Source organism: Lynx rufus, unplaced genomic scaffold, assembly GCF_022079265.1.
Source record: "Lynx rufus isolate CCGP_SWC_20201006 ecotype Redwood Valley unplaced genomic scaffold, mLynRuf1.p SCAF_3, whole genome shotgun sequence".
NCBI classification, from domain to species: Eukaryota; Metazoa; Chordata; class Mammalia; order Carnivora; family Felidae; genus Lynx; species Lynx rufus.
In genome coordinates, this window is record NW_025814845.1 from 192,659,177 (window position 1) to 192,681,198 (window position 22,022).

Consider the following 22,022-nt stretch of genomic DNA (forward strand, 5'->3'; position numbering starts at 1 on the left):
GTTTCTCCCAAAACTCCACAGTGGTTGGATGCTAGATACTGCTACCAAAACTGTTACTAGTTCTACCTCTAAATATTGCCACTACCACAGCCCTTGTAAAAACTTAAATCGTTGGATTCTGTTTACATATGTGGGATGTGTTTATCTTATTTATTCACATTATGACCCAACTGTGACCTAGCTTCAAGGAAGCTGAAAATTGCTGACTCGATTGGTCAAGGTTTGATCAGAGGATAGAACCAACCTAAATATTTCCATCTGAAAATTATAAATATAGGGAATTAGAGGCTTACCAAATTGTTTGAAGTGGAGAATGAATGCAAACAAATAATGCACTATAAATGCAGGGATGGTAGGACATGAACGCTAATGGTCTCAGTTACCAGATGCAATAACATTTCTCATTCACAAGGAAGACCTGTAATGCTCCTGTAAAAATATCTCACTGGCTATCTACAATAGGTCACAAATTTTTTTGTTTGGTTGTTCATTTTGTTTTGCTTTTAACCACTTTATTCAGGTATAATTGATATGCAAAGAACAACATCTATTTAATGTGTCCAATGGGTGAGTTTGGACATATGCAAACACTTTTGATACTATCACTGCAATCAAGATAATAGATATATCCAACATTTCCCAAAGTTTCCTGTGTCTCTTTGTGGGTCTATTTGTGTGGAGCATGGGATTTTTTTTGTCTATTTTTGTGATAAGAATACGTACCGTGGGATTTACTGTCTTGATGCATTTGAAGTACTCGATGACATATTGTTAACCATAGGCATCATGTGCTAGAGCAGATCTCTAGAACTCACTAACTAGCATAACTGAAACTTTAAGCATCAGACCTAGTTAACAATGGGATGGAAAGCCACACACTTTCTATCACTGCAAAGGAATAACAGCTTCTACTCCTGTTTTGGTTTGTAAATATCAAGGAAGTGATTCTCACTGGTAAAATCTAATCCAGAGTCTTGCTATAAACAAAGTTAGAGAATATTGTTCTAAAGTTTCCAGACATTTTGGTGAGGAAAGAACATAGTGGAAGAGGCTGAGACTGGAACACAGACAAGAGGCAATCCAGAACATTCACTTCATCAGCCTTCTTAAAGGCATATGTACTCTCTACAGATGCCAGATTTTTAACTTACAAAAAACAATTATGCAATCACTGTTATAGACAATAGCATAAAGGGGAACTCTAAGAATTTAGGGAAATATTAAAAATGGGACATGAGGGTAGCCTGGGTGGCTCAATTGGTTGATTGTTTAACTCTTGTTTTCAGCTCAGGTCATGATCCCAGGGTCATGGGTTTGAGCCCCATGTCAGCCTCCACATCTAGCTCCACACTGAGCATGGAGGCTGCTTTGGATTCGCTATCTCTGCCTCTGCTCCTCCCCCTGTTTATACACTCTCTCTTGCTATAAAATTAAATAAATAAATACAAACAAAAATGGGACGTGAAAAATAAACTAGTAGATCCCAGGAAACAAATGAAAGAGGACATTAAAAAAAAAGCAAGAACAAAAACAAAAAACCCACTATAGAATCTGGGTGAACATGAAAGCAGTCCAGACACAGATAGCACTGCTAATATAACAAGAAACATAAAAGACATGATCAAGAATAGTGAGAAAGGGGCGCCTGGGTGGCGCAGTCGGTTAAGCCTCCGACTTCAGCCAGGTCACGATCTTGCGGTCCGGGAGTTCGAGCCCCGCGTCGGGCTCTGGGCTGATGGCTCAGAGCCGGGAGCCTGTTTCCGATTCTGTGTCTCCCTCTCTCTCTGCCCCTCCTCCGTTCATGCTCTGTCTCTCTCTGTCCCAAAAATAAATAAACGTTGAAAAAAAAAAAAGAATAGTGAGAGAAAGGAAATAAAAATTAGTAAAGTGTTAAATAAATTCTGAATGAAATAGTTAAAATAGAAGGCAGAAAAGATGATCCAACCACTCTACCTCATTGGTATCCTTGAGGAAAGAATTAAAAGAATAGATTTAAAAAATAGAATATTTAATACAGCAAAAATTATAGAAAATAAAAATAATGTTTACACATGCAAATTTAAGGGGCATATCTTTTCTAACAATAAAGATTTGGCATAGAATAATCAGAGATATAGCTGTTTGAAGGTAGTAGAATTTTCTAGTATCAATAAATAATTCTTAAAACAGAGAGGCAAATAATTATAGTAATCTATACTAAGAAATGTCAGTCTTGTATCCTACTTCTCCATTGTTACATCCAATGACAGAAAATAGTGACACAATGAGATTTCTCCAAGACATTTTGTAGTAAATAAACTATTATTCAAGATAAAAAATCGTGGTGGAAAGCATACTTGATTATATTAGAATTACTTCCCATCAGTACTTCTTTTAGAAAGTACTAAATACTGCCATTAAAACAAGCAAGAAATTAATGAAGTGATTTTGCCAAAAATCCTGGAGGTGATCGCTGAATCTGTTTCTGCAGGAATAATACCAATATAAATATGGTCTCAAACAAGAGTAATTTTTTTTATTTTTATTTATTTTTTTTTTCAACGTTTATTTATTTTTGGGACAGAGAGAGACAGAGCATGAACGGGCGAGGGGCAGAGAGAGAGGGAGACACAGAATCGGAAACAGGCTCCAGGCTCTGAGCCATCAGCCCAGAGCCTGACGCGGGGCTCGAACTCCCGGACCGCGAGATCGTGACCTGGCTGAAGTCGGACGCTCAACCGACTGCGCCACCCAGGCGCCCCAAGAGTATTAATGATATGAAATCTGCATATACAGAAATAATGTAAACTATATGAATAAAGGAACTATATGCAGAAAAACCATGAAACAATGATAAAAAAAAATCATGAAGATCTATATAAATGAAAAAATAATTCATGTATGTGGATTGGAAGCCGCCATAGGATTAAAATGTTAATTCTTCCCAATTTTATCTACAGAATCTACATAATGCAAATAAAAATCCCACCAAATTATTCTCTGGATATCAATAAACTGATTCTAAATTTTACATGGATGGGCGCCTGGGTGGCGCAGTCGGTTAAGCGACCGACTTCAGCCAGGTCACGATCTCGCCGTCCGGGAGTTCGAGCCCCGCGTCAGGCTCTGGGCTGATGGCTCAGAGCCTGGAGCCTGTTTCCGATTCTGTGTCTCCCTCTCTCTCTGCCCCTCGCCCGTTCATGCTCTGTCTCTCTCTGTCCCAAAAATAAATAAACGTTGAAAAAAAAATAAAAAATAAATAAAAATAAATTTTACATGGATTATTAAAAAAAATACTAGAATATCAACACAAATCTGAAGAAGTAGGGCACTGGAGAACTCACGTTACCTGATTTCAAGCCTTACTATAAGCCACAATAATGCACCACTGTGGCATTGGCAAAAGGCAAGATGTGCAGATCAATACAACAGAATAGAAAGCCTAGAAATAGGTGTATGAAAAATACAGTCAACTGATAATTGACAAAGAAGCAAATTCCACCAAAAAAAAAAAAAAGGAAATTAAGGAAATAATTTAATTTACCATTCACAGTATTAACCTACAGAAATAAGTAGTTTTCTCATATAAAAGCCACACATAGAAAGTATATCAGAATAAAAGGTCCACTAACAATTGCCGAAACTGTTAATGTCTCTAGATACAATCATGACATGAAATGAGCTTGATCTATGTCAAGGAATATTTAAAATATTACTTAAAGACCCAAAGATGGCATAAACAAATACAATGCATATCATGTTCTGCATGGTAATACTCAAAATAATAACAATGCCATTTCTCCATATGTTCATCCATAAATATAATAAAATCCCAATGAAAATAAAAATGGCATGTTGTGGGAAAGAGGTGAAGCAGCAGATCTGGTTTTAAAGGTCATAAGAAAAAATAAATCAGCATGAGCAGCCAGGAACCTTATAAAAAACAGAGTAATAGAAGTGCAGAGGGGAGTAACCCTACAAGATAGTAAAGCATAATATAAAGATGCATAGATCAAAGTCTAAATTCTAGCAATACCTCCACACAATTCTAGGATTTAGTACGTACATTTAAAATCTAGGGGAAGAAGAGATAGATGATTTCATAAATTATGACGGTGCAACTAGACTGTCAGATGGGAAGGGAAGTCCCTTTTTTTAAAGACAGAGACAATTTTCAGCTTTTTTTTTCTGACAAAAATATTCAACATGTACAATTGATAAAGTAAAACATATATTTATACTTATAAACATTGTAATTTATATTTAATTTGTATAAGTTCAAAGGATTTCCAAATTTATGTATATTGAAAACACCGTATTACATTTTATTTGGCTTACGAACTAGATATATTGTAAAGTTCAGACAGAAATGTAACCCGATATTGCAGTATTGGAAAATGAGCAGACTTCTCACATGATCTGATATTTTGATAGTTTTTGCACTTTCCAGTCCATAAATAATTTCCATTTTAGGTATAAATGATGCCTAAAATGGGAAGGGATATATGACTTCAACTTAGAAGGTGTTTTTCAGAAATTCAGTTTGATGATGAGAATTTATTAGCAATAAATAGTCCTACTCAATATAGTAGCCCCTATTGTTTCCAGTACTGATCTTTAAAGTTTTTAAACATTTAATTCTGCTACATAAATGTATTGATCTGACAAATTGGAGTTATATGCCTTCAGATCATAAAACAATCTATGGAATCGTTATAATACTGATTTTCCCCATTAACTTCTGCTTTGTCGTAGTGTCACTTAATGCTTTCTGGTTGGTCTATATGTTCATTTGGGGACATATTTAAAGAATATACAATAAAAATTAAAACAAGTTACAATAGTCTACTAGTTAAAACTACCATGGTAAAATTCAGAGACATTTAAGTGAAAATTAAGAGAAAAATGTGTTTCACACATTGAGTGAATTCAGTGAAGAGCTTGTAAAAAAATACAGAGAAATCAATGATCTTCTAATATAGAAGCAAACACCAGTTAGCTGATAAGACCTAGATATATCAACTAATTTAATCCTAAGAAAGCTCACCTGATCCTAACTAATCTTTACATGAGCTCACTTAGTACATACTCAGAAATTCTTAAATGGTTCCATTTTTAAAGATATGCAGATTACCATATCGCTAAGGAAATAGAAATTTGAAACCTAGGCCATTTTTACCTTTAACAAAAGAACCCCTTTTGACATCTTAATGAGACGCTGAAGCTTTCATAAGTCAAAAGTTGGTGAACCACATGTTTTGGTCACTGCTGTGTTACTAGAGCTTAGCACAGAGCGGTGAATAAATGTATGAAGAACGTATGAATGATTGAAGGAGGAAATACAGAAATGAAACTTAAACATGATGACATACGATAAACTCCAATTAGTTACAAATTAAATGATCTAATAAACAGGAACTTGTCCTAAATAAAATTTTATTATCAGTTGTAGAATTTTAAATATTAATGCGTTCTTAATGATTTTCTTTATATGTCCTATGTTTTCAGTGGACTAATGAAGTAAATAAAGCCCTAAGCTTTGAAAGAATTTGCTGACTGGTTCAAGGTTTATGTGTGACAGTAACAGAAGCAGGACCCAAGTTTCCACAATTTATTTTCGATATCCTTTACTGCTTTTAATGATAATTATTGAGTATTTGGGAAAGAAATAGATTTTATATACAGAGAGATTATATGATGTCATAAAGTTTCGGTTCATGTCTATTTGTTTTATTGTCCTCCTTATTATTTATTTTTTTCTACTTCCTTTTGTTTCACTATATAAAAAAGCAATCAAAGTTAAAATGAAGACCAATGTAGTATCACATTTCTCCCAAACATTGATTCATAATATCGATTATGTTTCAAGGTCTTCATATATTAAGGAATTAAAAAGTAGAAAAGGAGTTTTTTTTTTTTTTTATCCCCAGTTATCTTGCATGATGGATACAGTGCCATACTGTATTGATTAATGAAGGCTATAACAAGAATTCACATTACACTTTGTATTTTAAATAGTCAACCTGAAATTATGTGTTATATGTCTTTGTTATTTATTCAACATTGTTTACATTCAGAGATTGCTTACATTATCAGAGACTGGTCTGACTTATAACACATAGGCTGGTCCAAAGGGAAAGAAGTTGGATACAGGCACTCCAGTGAAAAAGCAAATTTTCTGAAATTGCATGAATTCAAGACTACTTTTGAATGGGATTCTGTATCTTTCTATTGGGATCTTCTTAATGCATGTGGTATGATCTTTATAATGACAATTACGTCTGAAAGAAGTTTCCAGAACCTTAGCATGGGAGAGTCAATATGATGATAAGTAAAGGAAGTAAAGTGCTATAAAACAACTCCCAAATCCCAAATCGCTCATAGAATTCCTTCACCTTTCTTTCTTATAATTAGAAAAATAGATATTGTATTTAATAGAATTATAAGTTCTAAATCAGTGGAAATGCATTTCCATGATTAAGTCAACTACAATAGTAATTTCCGCTTTGTAAGCCTTATTAGTGACCCTTAATTTTTCATGCACATATTACTTTAGAACATATTAAATTGTACAAGTATATCAGTGTTAGGAAAATATCTGTTCATGTAAGATTAGACTATGACCCACAAGAAAAGTCATTATAATCAAAAGTTAAAATTGCACTAATTTCTCTTTAATCTTTGTGTTATATTTATAGTCCTCAGTACTACATGAACAAACTGTTTTATTGCATAAAATTATCCTTGCATACGGTTCAAAAGTTATTACATATCTTTTTTTAAAAAACAATGGTGCCAGCCATTTATTTTCTGGTGAATTCATCTCTTTTATGTTCAAGTGGGATTGGCTCAAACCTCCAAATTCCATTTCAAGTGGAAGTCCACATCCATCATCATTTCTGCAGATACTCAGAGATATTGGTTCTTTCGTTTACCTTGTTTATTGGATTTAAATGTGTTTTCACTTCACAGCTATTAGAATAACAAAGCGCTGACTCCTGAATTATGCCAAACACTGTGAAGGATTTGGAAATTCGGGAACACATCCCTGGTGAAACAGTAACTGGTATATCAGATTTGGAGAGCAACCTGCCAATGAAGGGGCCCCACACAGATAGGATGGGAAAACAGTTGAAGCAGAGAGACAGAGACAGAGATGGAGACAGAGACAGAGAAGTGGAAGGTGAAAGAGAAATTAGGTTTCTTACTCTTATCAAATCACAAGGCCACCTCAGGAGCGATTCACTGGAACCGTACCAACCCATGTGATCCCTGGTCTCATATCCACCCCCTTCTGCCCAATCCTTTCTTTTTTGTCTCTTCGTATATTGTCTCTTGCACTACAGCTCATTGAAATCTCTCCAAATTTCCTTTAGGAATAGCTTTATCAATTCTCTTGTTTTTTCTTTTTAATTTTCTAATAGCTCCTTGGTCTCTCGTCTTCTGATGGAGTTTATGTAGTACTTTACCAAAGGAAAGGAATTCCTTTTGCTAGATATGGGGTCAGCAAATGCTTTCCTTTTCCTCCTGCCTACAGGAGAAAACTTTTTAAATTCTTGTCAAGAAAATACAAATCTTACTATTTTGAGGTTAATTCATAAAAAGCATTCTTCTATTGCTTACTGGGAAGTTCTCTAAGGACTTAAAGATATAGTTACTATAATCAATATAAAGAAGCTATAACTTAAAACCCTAAAACCGTCTGATTTAAAGTTTACTTCATTCTACAGAATTAAAATTTTGTGGTATTAATTAAAAAAAATGTAACCTATTAAGGAATTAACTTTTAAGGGACAAGTTGCAATAGAAATATTCATTTTGTTATATCCTATGAGTAGATTTGGGAAACAAATGATAGATTGTTTTTTTAATTTTGTTTATTTAGTTTGAGAGAGAGAAAGCAGGAAAGAAGCAGAGAGAGAGAGAGAGAGAGAGAGAGAATCCCCAGAAGACTCCACGCTGACAGTGGGCTTGATCTCACAAACCATGAGATCATGACCTGAGCCTAAATCAAAAGTCGGATGCTTAACCAGCTGAGTCACCCAGGTGCCCCTAAAATGATAGATTTTATGGGTGACCCTCCACTAAACGTAATCTCAATCAGAAGATCCTAAGTTCCTTCATAGATTATGGTCCATTCCTTCCTTTACACTTAATATAAAGAACTACAGAAAGCTACTTCAATTAGGGTAAAGACCAGATGGCCTTCTTCCCTCCTGGACAGGAAGGAAGAATTAATAAAATGTATATTCCATTGGTATAATGAGAATACACTGCACAGATTAAGTCACTCAGGTTCACCTAGTCTGGTCTCCAGCATCCATCGAGATTCTCAGGAAAGTACTAGAGCTTTTCAAACCTCACTGAGATTTTGAGTCAGTTTTGAAGTAATACCATGTCCCTCTTTAAGATCAGAGCTACTCCAGTTTTAATGTGCATTCAGACCTTTGGGTTCTTGTCAAGGAGGAGCTCCTGATTCAGTAGATATTCGATGTGATCTTCAGTTTTGCATTTCTAACAAGCCCCTGGGTGATGCTGATACTATTCAGTCCAGTTTCTATTGGGTAGAAAGGCTTTACTGGAAGTGAGAGAGATGCAAATATTAGGTAAATTATAGAGCTCCCTATATGTGCTTGGAGCTTACTTTCGTTTAAAACTTTGGTCTTGTCGCATCGGCGTTCTCTGATAATTAATGTTTTTTTTTCTTTTTGTTTTGAAATGTAGATACATAGGTCCTTACAAAAGTAGTGCAGAGAAGACTCATGTACATTTCCACCAGTTTCTCCCAATGACTACATTTTACTTAATTATAGTATAAGGGCCAGCCAGAAACTTGACATTGGTACAATGTATAAATATGTAGTTATAGGTCATGTTTCAACACGTGTACAGATTCATGTAACAACCAGTGCAGTCATGTTACAGAGCTATTACTTCACCACAAAGATATCCTTCCTGCTCTCCCTTTACAGTACAACCCAATCCCTCCCTCCACCATCCCTAACCCTTGACGGCTGCTAACCTGTTATCTATCTCTATAACTTTGTCATTTCAAGAATGGTATATAAATGAATCTCTCGATGTTACCTTTGAGGATTAGCTTATTTCATTCAGAATAATTCTCTGGAGATTTTTCCTTATCATATGCCATCAATTGTTTTTGCTTGTTTTATATTTTGGGTAGTGTTCCATGTTAGGGATGTACCACAATTTTGCTTTTTGTTTCTTTTGTTTTGTTTTATCCTTTTGCCCATTTGAGGCATTGTGGTTGTTTCAGTGTTAGGGTCTATTACAAAGATAGCTGCTATAAATACTTGTGTGCATGCTTTTGTCTGGACATAGTTTTCATTTCTGAGAGAAATGGTCAGGAGTAAAATTACAGGGTCATATAGTAAATCTATGTGTAGTTTATTTTGCAGACTGCAAAGCCATTTTCCAGAGTGGCTGTGGCTGTATCACTTTACATTTTCATCAGCAATGTACAAGTGATTTATTTTCCTGTATCTTTACCAGCATTACATGGTGTCACTATTTTGTGTACTTGTTCTAATAGAGGTGTAGTGATCTCTCATCGTAGTCTCAATTGGCATTTTCCTACTGCTAATGATGTTTTAGCATCTTTTCATGTATTTATTGGTTATCAATATACCTTCTTAGGTAAAATATCTCTTCATGTCTTTTGTCCATTTTTAATTGATCATTTTTTAATAATTGAATAGTTATTTTTTTTATTTTTTTCAACATTTATTTATTTGTTTTTGAGGGACAGAGAGAGACAGAGCATGAGAAGGGGAGGGGCAGAGAGGGAGACACAGAATCCAAAACAGGCTCCAGGCGTCGATGTGTCAGCACAGAGCCCTACTCGGGACTTGAACTCACAAACCGTGAAATCATGACCTGAGCCGAAGTCGGATGCTCAACAGACTGAGCCACCCAGGCACCCTCTCTGTACTTTGTTTCTGCTTTCTCTTCCCTTATTTCCTGGGGTTACTTGATTATTTTTTAGAAATCCATTTTTATTTATTTATGGTGTTTTTGAGTGTCTCTTTTCATAGATTTTTCTAATGGTTGCTCTAGATATTTCTATATAATATATATACATATATATATATATACACATATATATGTGTATATATATATATATGTATATGTATTAATGGGAGACTTTAGAGTCTAAATGTTAGAATGCCAAATACAGTGAAATTTATGTGGAGCAAGAATCATTGCAAGTCCATGGACTCTTAATAATTTCAAAAATCGTATGAAAGTAACTACCATTGTAAGCGTCAGTGTTTAACAAGTCTAAATTCTAATTTATTTGGAGTACTTGTACTTCGCTTTCTGTGTACGTTCTGTGTACTTACCATGGTGCTCATCTGTTGCTCCACAATGTCTTAGGGAATCTTTGGCTTAAGATAGTCTTTTAGATGGAAAGGGTTTTTAAAAAAGAGAGAAATATTTTACTAGAGTGATTTACAAATCTGTAAACCTACCCATGGCCACACAATGTCGTCTAAATGACATCTGTTCACTACCAGGAAATCTGAAAAACTAGTTTCCTACCACTGCTGCCCTTGCCACTAATCTGCTCCAAAATGTGCACACTGGCTCTTCTCCATCGTGCCGCCTAGCTGCGTGCCCGTGGCTGAGATGGCCACACCAGATTGACTTGCCCCCGTTCATTACAGCTCAGTTTTATAGCCATAGCCCTTCCACTTGTTATTACTTTGTGGCAGAAAATTCTCCCATTAGTTCAAGTCCGAGCACTTGTCCCTGCCAGACCAAAGCCCACTTCAGCCCTGTGCCATTTTGGGGATCCTTTCACTTTAACTTCCTAGCTACAATCAAAAAAGAAAAAAAAAGTGAAGTTAATTCTTTGCTTTTCTTGCTATAAATACTTCATCAAGTCACGTAGGTTGAGAGCTGATACACGTAAGTTAAAAGAACTGAAACCATTTTTTTGTGAGTCCTTATGCTTCAAAGAAATAAATCCTTTTTCCCTGTCACTCCCAACTCTTTCCTTCCTCTGAGTTTAGTTTGCACATTTAACTTTTCTTAAAATATTCCTCAATTTTAATCCAGTAAGTAATTCATATTACTACATTCATCCATTCATTCATTTTAAAAATAATTCCTCCAGGGGCGCCTGGGTGGCGCAGTCGGTTAAGCGCCCGACTTCAGCCAGGTCACGATCTCGCGGTCCGTGAGTTCGAGCCCCGCGTCAGGCTCTGGGCTGATGGCTCGGAGCCTGGAGCCTGTTTCCGATTCTGTGTCTCCCTCTCTCTCTGCCCCTCCCCCGTTCATGCTCTGTCTCTCTCTGTCCCAAAAATAAATAAACGTTGGGAAAAAAAATTTAAAATTTAAAAAAAAAATTTTTTTTTTAAAAAGTTAGGGGCGCCTGGGTGGCTCAGTCAGCTAAGCATCAGACTTCGGCTCAGGTCATGGTCTTACAGTTCCTGGGTTTGAGCCCCGAGTCAGGCTCTGTGCTGACAGCTCAGAGCCTGCAGCCTGCTTGGGATTCTGTGTCTCCCTCTCTCTTTACCCCTTGCCCGCTCACATTCTGTCTCGCTCTCTCTCAAAAATAAATAAACATCAATTTTATTAAAAAGTTAGATATAGGGGCGCCTGGGTGGCGCAGTCGGTTAAGCGTCCGACTTCAGCCAGGTCACGATCTCGCGGTCCGTGAGTTCAAGCCCCGCGTCAGGCTCTGGGCTGATGGCTCAGAGCCTGGAGCCTGTTTCAGATTCTGTGTCTCCCTCTCTCTCTGCCCCTCCCCCGTTCATGCTCTGTCTGTCTGTCTCAAAAATAAATAAACGTTAAAAAAAAATTTTTTTTTAATTAAAAAAAAAAATAAAAAAAAAATAAATAAAAATAATTCCTCCAGTGAAAGCATTACACATTACCAAATGTCTGAAAATGAGTGCTGATGCCTTTTCATTAGTAATGAAAGAGAAAACAATAATTTGCACACTTGTAGGCATTTGATATATCAGGTTGAATTTGACCCGATGAATACATCCTCAAACAGTGCTTTTCAAACTTTAATATGGGGATGTTGTTAAATCCAAACTGTGTTATAGGTATGACATAGGGCCTCAGACTTGCCATTTCCTGGAAACCAGTCAGAATGATACAATCTGAGTGGCAAGGTCCTAGGTAATTTCAACTGAATATATCATCTTCGGGCAATCTATGTTGTCATTTTTTTTGATATCTGATTATTTTAATAACAACCCTTGAAAATAATGTAGGGCAAGTAAAGCACAATCCTGGAAGAAGAGTTCCCTCTGGGTAAAAATAAATGAATGTTTATTCTGTTTTAAATGGTATCACTACCATTATTCCTTTTATTTTGCCTTTAAATTAATTCCACACAGCTTGAATTAAGAATTCATCATTTTGTCTTCTTCAGATTTGTCTGTTTAAAAATGACTAATGCAACAGTTTGATTGTTTAAGTAATATTCTCCTGAAGGATTTGTCTGATATATATTATTTAAATAATGGGGTGCCTGGATGGCTCAGTTGGTTAAGTGTCTGACTTTGGGTCAGGTCATGATCTCGCAGTTCACGAGCTCAAGCCCCGCATCAAGCTCTGTGCTGTCAGCTCAGAGCCTAGAGCCTGCTTTGAATTCTGTGTCTCCCTCTATCTCTGTCCCTCCCCCACTCACACTCTGTCTCTTTCTCTCTCAAAAATGAATAAACATTTAAAATTGTTTTCAATAAAAAAATAAATATTAACAAAGGTATGGATATAGATAAATTCTCATTTACTGTAAATACTTGATGTGTGTTAACTTAAAAAAAAAGACCAGATTATTTTGTGTTAAGATAAATTATTGAAATTCAATTTTCTTCAAACCATTCGAGTATTCATATTCTTACTTATGTGATGACCTATTATTTTAGATCATTTATCACTATTTTAATAATTTCTATAATTTTCTTATAATATTTAATTTCATCGAAAAATTATAAATAATTATCTGTATGAAGTTTTTTTTAAGCAAATTTGATTTCCTAATAGCACTGTAGCCTTAATTATACTTCAAAAATGACAAGGCCACTTAGAAATACTAATAAAACATATTGAATATTCCTTTGTAGTCTATTGATCCAAAGGAGAAAATTATTCTTTATACTAAATAGCTCTGCATCTTGTGGAAGTGGAAACAGATACAGGCTCATTAAAAAATATGTATTTAAAGTCATTTGCAAGATCCAAATTATATAAGAATTTAGCTTCTAAGAAGAAACTGAAATTAATCCCAAACTCTAAAATTTTGTACAACATGTAATTCTCAGGTAGCTTGTGCCTTTCTTAGTTGAATTTTTGTTTCTATACTAGCCACTTTCAATATCAACCAGGTATCAAAGTTTTACTAATATTTTACCTCTCGTAATTCTACTCCTAACACCTCCCAGGGTGGTTGATTTATGAAATGCAGTTACACAGTAGTGAATTTTTAAGGAGATACACTTAAATATTGCACTTTGGGAAGCTATCCATTAATATCATATAAAACTTTTCAATCCATTGTCTTTTATTTCCTTTTGTTACCACAAGGGTCAGAGATACAGCTTTAGTGTAAATACAGTTTTCTTAGTTCATTCAGATCTTCAAGTACAGTTATCTCCTTAAAAATTGTTCAAGCAGGGCAACTGGTTGGCTCAGTCTGTTAAGTATAAGATTCAGTTTCAGCTCAGGTCACAATCTCAGTTTTGTGAGATCAAGCCCCGCCTTAGGCTCTGTGCTGACAGTGCAGAGCCTGCTTGGGACTCTTGATCTCTCTCTCTCTCTCTCTCTCTCTCTCTCTCTCTCTGCCTCTCCCCTGCTTGGTCTCCCTCTCTCTCTAAGTAAATAAATAAACAAATACACTTTAAAAAATGTTGTTCAAGTATAACATAAATAGTCAAGAATAACATTATCAGTTTTCTATCTCTTACTATGTAATGGTATCTTAATGGGCATTAGAATTTTGTTGCAGTTTCAAACAATAAAGACACTAGTAGTTTCTTATTAGAGAAATTCCATTTTTCTTAGTATTTGTGAAGATTTTCTTTAGGAAATGATTTCAAGACCATTGAGAAACAACGTAGTACAGTTAGTCTCATTAATTTATAGTTTCAACTCCATTCTGACTTAAGATATTTTGACATAACTCACTCGTCCTATTAACCCCCATATTCTAAAAGAAATAATAACAATGGGTGTTTACTTTCCTATACCTATCTATATACAAGCATTAAACTAAAAGTATCAAGTCCTAAGTCTAAGAGATTTGGTGAAGCTCAAAATCTAGAGGCACATCTCAAAAGTTCATGTCAGAATTCAAGATTTTATGAGTAAGAAATAGGAATCTAACCAAGAAAAATTTGCCAGCTGAGATAATTAATATGACTAGAGTCCAGAATAAAAGGATTGGCACATCTAATATAACCCATGCTTATTATTATCCATGCTGGTTTTTTAATATTGTAGAATCCATCACCATGAACTGCTTTGCGTTTTTGATTATTCAAATGCTTTATCTTATTCATGATAACTAAAGTGTCACTGTTTTCTCCAAGGAGTCTGATAAATATTAAAACACTGTATCTTTTGTTAAATGTTACAATCAGTATACCATCTTATAATAAATGTTGTCTAAAATTATGTGTTGGGGCGCCTGGGTGGCGCAGTCGGTTAAGCGTCCGACTTCAGCCAGGTCACGATCTCGCGGTCCGTGAGTTCGAGCCCCGCGTCAGGCTCTGGGCTGATGGCTCGGAGCCTGGAGCCTGTTTCCGATTCTGTGTCTCCCTCTCTCTCTGCCCCTCGCCCGTTCATGCTCTGTCTCTTTCTGTCCCAAAAATAAATAAACGTTGAAAAATAAAATAAAATTATGTGTTAACTTACTTCTTATAATTGTTTTTTATGTTGTTTTTCAAAAACTCCTAGCATAGAGAAGTAAAAGTAGGCACAGAGGTGGGCACATGCTGGGTATAAATAAAATAATAATGGATACTTTAGTTAAGTGGCTGAGAGCAGTGACTCAGCAGCCAAATTGCCTGGGTTTGCATTCAAACTTTATCATGCTCTTGGCCTTAAACTTCACCACTCTGTGGTTAGTTTCTTTATTAGTACAAATGAGAGTAGTCTTTCCTTTTAGGTTTGTTGTGATTGTAAATAAACTAATACATTCAAGAATTTATGCCAGTGCCAAAAATAATAAATAATCTTTAAAGGGTAGCTATTATTATTCAACAATTACATTTGTGTTGATGATCTTCTCATGATGTTGCTTACTTTGTATATGCAGTCACTAAGTGATTTATCTTTCAGATTCTGAGATATTAACTGCAACTATCTGAATAATAATTTTGTTCTAAATAGCAAGTGATAAAAGACCCAAATAATTTCCCTAACATTTGGCTCAGATTCACTTCACTTAAAAATAACCAAAATTGATTTCCTCAGTAAGTCCTCTTTATTTTGGACAATATCAGTTTCATTTGGGTTCTATGAACTCATTCTCTGTCATTCATGTACAACGGTTAGGGCTAGTATCTTGCCCCTGCACATCATTGTCCTGTTGCCAGATTGCCCTTCTACAGCACAGAACTGAAAAAAAAAAAAAAAAAGTTTAATGAGTCAGTGTTTCCGCAGTGCTCTCAGGGAGAGGATAATTATTGACATATACTTTCATCATCTGTGGGATAATTAAAGGCAAATTGATTGTGGTCTCAGATAAGAGTTACCGAGGTACTCACATCTGAACTCACACTTAGGAAAGCTCTTGTACCTTTGGCTTTAGATTTGCACACCCATCCACAGGGCCAGCAGTGCAGAATATAACCGGTGTTGGTGTGGAAATGTACAGTCTCTTTGTGCCTTATTAAATATATGATCTGGGTAAGTATATTATAAACTTAAAGTTAGACTATTCGAAGGAAATGTGCAGTTGGTTGGTATCACATGCAGAATTGCTGAAATTATAGCCTATTTTAATCCAGTGGGTTTGTCTGTTTCCTTGTTGTTTCCCAAACTAGAATTCCCTTAGCTGAAGGAGGAGAAAAGATACTTAAAAAAATAACTATGTATGACTCAGCTATATATTATCAGAAAAACAAATAATGATGCAAAATGGGAAGAGGTGCTAATCAATACATAAGGGATGTACTGGGCAGTATGATTGTTTGAGCAACCCAAATAATTGATAGAAATAGGTGAAACACAGCTTTGCGTTTGGCTGAAACCAAAAAAAGGGAAAAATGTTGTGACTGGGGAATAATGATTTTTCCAGATTCTGTAGAATAATAGTATAATTTTAGATAATATATAATGCCCTCTGTCTAAATTTAGAATACATTATAGACCCTATTTTGATAAAACTGGAATGTGTAACTACCTATTCTAAAGTAGTTGAATTATTCTTCATTTGTGTTAATTTCTTAAAGAAGTCTAATATGTAATATATGTATATTTTAAAAAGTATTAAGTATCAAGAAAAATGGTATTTAATGGGCATTATTCCCTACCAGTGTTATGTTATGGAAGTTACAAAGTACTTGTATATACTTGTGAATATAACTTTGTATTTTTAGTTTAATACTTAATACAGCAGGACTTTGTAAATATCTACAGCTAATCAAAACTAGCTTAATGAGATATCAGAACTAGATAGAACACTGCTATATATGAGAAATTACAACCTCAAATTTGATTCAAATGCTGTGTATTGTGAACACTAGTTAACTAATTTAAAGTTCACAAGCATATCACCATCTCTACACTAGGGAAGTTCCCTTGTCTGTTAAAAAAAGGGATTAATAATAAATTGAACAATCTGAAATTACCATTTTATGCATCAAAATGATCAAATAACAGCAAGTTCATATGTTTCAAACCTTGACGTTCCAGTTTCTTTGAAAACAAAATTGATACAGAGGTAGTGCCTTTGAATGTTAATTTGTATTCATTTCAGCATTGCTGTAATAGCAGGGGAAATTGTCCAATAAATTATGATATTAAAACTATGCCTTAAGATAATAACAACGAAACTAAGTATAGTATTAAGTGGAAAGAAAAAGTAGAGTGCAGGGTTGTTTTTTTTTTTTTTTTGTATTATAAGGGAGATATAGATAGATGATAAAAATAAAGATAGAGATAGATTATAGATATAGATATGGACACATGCTCATATTTTAACTTCTTTGATATTAAAAACCTTCAGAAGGCAGGAGCTCTTCTGCATGGGGAGAAATGATAATTTGTTTTAAGGTGGACAAGAAAGAAGTTTTTTTTGTTTGTTTTGTTTTTTTTTTTCCAGCTATAATGTTTCAGTGTGAATAATTGTGAAGTACTTGAATTCATTCAAAAGTTATAAATTAAAATGAGGAGCATCTGGGTGGCTCAGTCGGTTAAATGTTTGACCCTTGGTTTTGGCTCAGGTCACATCTCACAGTTTGTGGGTTCAAGCCCTGCATCAGGCTCTGCGTTGACAGAGCCTCTCTGTCTCTCTCTCCCTGCCCCTCCCTGGCTTGCTCTCTCACTCTCTCTCTGTCAAGAAGTAAATAAACATAAAAGTTATAAATTAAAACCAAAGAAACAGCTCATTTGTCTTTCTTTTCCTCATGCCTCTTTCTTTTTACCTGGTCTTTTACCTCACTCTAGTTGCATTGAGTACATACAACTTTTTTCTGTTTGAAGTGTTTAGAACTTTAGACTTTCCCTTAACCTTCTAGATTCTTCTAATATTCAGACTTCCAAAACTTCAGTATGTAGCAGAATTCATGCTCAACTCCATAAATGACTCATCATTATCCAAGATGCAAGAGAAGAGGTAGTAACACAGTTTACTTATTAACTTATTATCCATTTAGATTCTGTTTAAATTCCTCTCTTTTGCTTTTCCCCCTTTGTACCTCAATGTCAAACTTTTCAAGAAAGACACACCCATTGGGGATACCTCATTAACATTTAAGGAAACATCTACAATGAGAGGTCTCAAACCACATCAATGTGTGCAGGTCCTTATCAAGGCCTCCTCTACAGATTCTTGCTTTGGCTTAGATATCAACCCACAGAACAGTAACTTGTGACAATTGTAGCAAGGTCTTACTGCATCAGACATGCCACACCCACACAGAAAAATTCACCTGTGAATATTCATCCAAATGAGAGCTCTGAGCCTAGGAAAATCTCAGTTTCTCTGGGTATCACTTTCATATACAGTCTTTATTAATTTCCCCACAGTTCGAGTGACTACATCATGTAGACCTTTGAGAAGATGATAAACCATTTATTGATGAGGTTTTATTGAGAGGCTTGAAGAGCATAAGGACATAATGTGATTTACATTTTTTTTTAAATGAACCTCTGGCTACTCTGTGGAGAACATAATCTGAGGGGGAGAAAATGGAATTGAGTGTATTGGTGATAAATTTCTTCCCAAGAAAGTGCAAGTGGAAAGCAGGCTGCCGTAAATTGTTTGCTTACTGACTAGGGTGATAGTTGTTCTCAAAACTGAGATTTGAAACAAGATAGCAGAAGAGAAGTTTTTTGCTCCTAGGACATCATAATTGTTTCATAGTGATAATATTTTGTTACACTAGAGAGAGGACTCAGATGAAGATATAAATTTAGTTTTCACCAAAGGATATATACATAATTATTCTTTTTAAAATACATGTTTATTCCTAATATAACATAAAACTGAAGTCATTCTGTTAAATACTATTTGTTTTAGAACAAAAAGAAGACTTCTTTTACTTTATTCTCCAATTTAAAACCCAATTCTGGTCAGATTGGGCCATCACAACTGTAGGAACATTCATGTAGTATTATTGGTGAACTGGTTGAGCATGGACGGGCTTAACAGTGATAGTCTAGGGGCCACAGTCTTGGGAGACGGACCCACACTTTCATCGGCATTACTTCCAGAAGCCCCACCAGGTTCTTAACAGTGAAAATTCAGAACGATTCCCTTGTAGAGCTGGTTTGGGAAAGGGAAAACAATCATTTTGAAATATCCACCACCTTTCCAATAATAAGGGGCTAGTCTCCAGGAGGAAAGAGTTTCACAACCCTAGTCCCAGGTAGAGGAAGGACACTCTTACTCTTAAATTCCCTGTCATCTTCAGATCTCCTCTAAAGGATGCTACGAAGGTAATCAATAGGGGTCAGGACTTCAAGGAGGTGTATTGAAAATGAGGTAGTCAGGAAAGGGAGTAAGGAGGAGGGGGAAAAGCTGTACCACTGGAGAAATACTTGTGAGGATCACAGCCAAGAGACACAGTCTCCCCAAAAGACTGCAATTTAATCACAAAACTATACAAAACTCCCCTCCCAACACACCTTATTACCATACCGACAGGGTTCCTGTATATTGACAATGAATTACAGGGTAAAGCGCTATAGAATGCAGATTTCATCTGAGGTAGTTATCTTAAGGAAATTCCAAGACAAAAACAAGAATACTAGAGGAATTTGAAGCCTTGACACTCACAGTCTCAGCAAATTCATTAGAGCCCAGCCAGTAGCCAGACTAACATAGAACATCACACTACAGCCCTATTTACTTCAGTTCCTTTAACCCAGAATATCATGTCTGCCTTTCAAAGGAAAAGAAAACAACAACAGCAAAGCACAATTACAAAGCATACTAAGTGACCAAAAAAAAAAAAAAATGTAGTGTGAAGAGTCAAACTATGCATCAGAACAAAACTCAGATAAGACACAGATTTTGGAATTGCTACACAGGGATTTAAAATAACTATAAGTAGCATTAGTATGAATGAAACACACAAAAACAAAAGATAAGTGGGAAAGTGCATTGGAATGACTCTAGGTAGAAGTTCAGGGACCAAAGAGTCGGCCATATAGACTTTAAATTTTATCTGAAAATTACCTGAGAAGGAACATATTTCAGAGAAATATTTTCTGCCATTGAGATTTGCTGAAAGCGCTATTTGAAATATCAAATAAGGTATGGAAAATGGGGTCATCAACCATATGATATAAAAAAATCTGAGTTGAGAGGATATAGAAAATGTTTTATAAGAGGAAGAAGCCAGTTCTAACGTTTAAAAAAAAGTGTTGAGCAAATGCATATATGTGTATTCTATGTTTATTTCTGGAAAGTAAATATATTCATATTGATTAGGTATATTACATCTTTTTATGGAACTGTAAAATAGATCCTTAAGAATTCACTAGAATAGCCTTTAAATTATGCTTGAAGTTGAGATGATGGCTTAAATCGATGCTATCCAAAAGTGACTAAATAACAAATCATTTCCGGCACTTTCAAAAGCATATAACCATGCTAAATTTATTAAATCTGAATTTCTGGATGTTGGTTGTGGATATAGGCATTTTATTTTTTAGGTTTTTAAAGTTTTTTTTAAGTTCTCCAAATGATTCAAATACAACAGGTGTTTGAGTATTGAGAAGTACTGATTTAAGTAACCCAAATGATAAAAGGATTATACAAAGGTTAGTTAACAAAAATTGATAAAAGTGGGAGTGATGATGACTTATATAGTCCATAAAATAATATTTCAGAATTGGAATGAATGCAAATAAGTGAATAAATACTCAGTGCATCTTTTTTTTTAAAGTTCATTTCTTTATTTTGAGAGAGAGACCACAGGTGAGAGAGAGGCAGAGAGAGAGGAAGAGAGAATCCCAAGTAGACTCTGCATTGTCAGCCCAGAGCCTAACATGGAGCTCCGTCTCATGAATCGTGAAATCATGACTTGAGCGAAAATCAAGAGTCGGACACTTAACTGATCAAGCCCACAGGCACCCTTGTGTAACTTTTTTAAAGTATTCAAAATATGTTGATATTGGTTATCAGGTCAAAAGGGGCAAACTTTAGGGGCGCCTGGGTGGCGCAGTCGGTTAAGCGTCCGACTTCAGCCAGGTCACGATCTCGCGGTCCGTGAGTTCGAGCCCCGCGTCAGGCTCTGGGCTGATGGCTCGGAGCCTGGAGCCTGTTTCCGATTCTGTGTCTCCTTCTCTCTCTGCCCCTCCCCCGTTCATGCTCTGTCTCTCTCTGTCCCAAAAATAAATAAAAAACGTTGAAAAAAATTTTAAAAGTGGCAAACTGTAAAAAAGTTACTGATTATGGGGAAAATAAACTGATTATGGGGAAAATAAAAGTATTAATAAAATGCATTGGGGGATAGGATAAATACTGTTATTCTGGTTTATGTTCCTCCCTATTCAATACATGCATTTAGTAGCCACTCTTTTGTACATACCATTAAAGATTATTTTCTTAGCAAATGACAGAAACCCAACTCAAATAGCCCTAGCCAAATGGAATTTTATTGTAAGCACTGAATACCCACATACTTACAAGATCAAAGAACCGAGAAGGAATCTTTGTCCTCGGGGGTCCCACTGAGGGAGTGGTGGGTAGTGGTTGCATGCCATTCTCTTATTTTTGCCTTCATTTTGCCAAGAAGTTCTTGCTAAATGATTCCAAGTGTAGTTTTGCAATATCAGCAAAAAGAAAAAAAAAATTCTCCCAGTGTTTATTTAGTAGTTCTGGAAATTTTTTTTCCTGCTACGAGTTGGTCATTTGTCTACCCCTAAAGATTTGTTTCATATATAGATAGACCTATACCACATGGCCATTGCTATGTTTTCTGTAACTAGAATACAGAGGTTGGGAAAATTTATATGCAGAGCAAAAAATAAACTGCCACAGTTCACTCTGCAATGATTAAGAAAATAGTATAAGTATTGAGTTAACCATCTCTCCATTTTATCAATAACCCATCTTGAAAAAATCAATGCCCATTTCTTCCTTTTTGAATTATGTTACTATAAACAATAAATCTGTATTTCCCCTAAAGGCTCAGCAATGTTGAGCACTACACAGTATTAAATTTATTTTATATTGTGAGGTACCAAATAGAAACTACTGATGAGTTAGTCAGATAATAATAATTCTTCTTTTCCCTTAAATCAGTACTTTTCAAACTTGCTTCTAACAAGTTTGCAAATGTTGATGAAGATGCCGGTCTGGAGGTCACAGTTTAATACCTACTGCC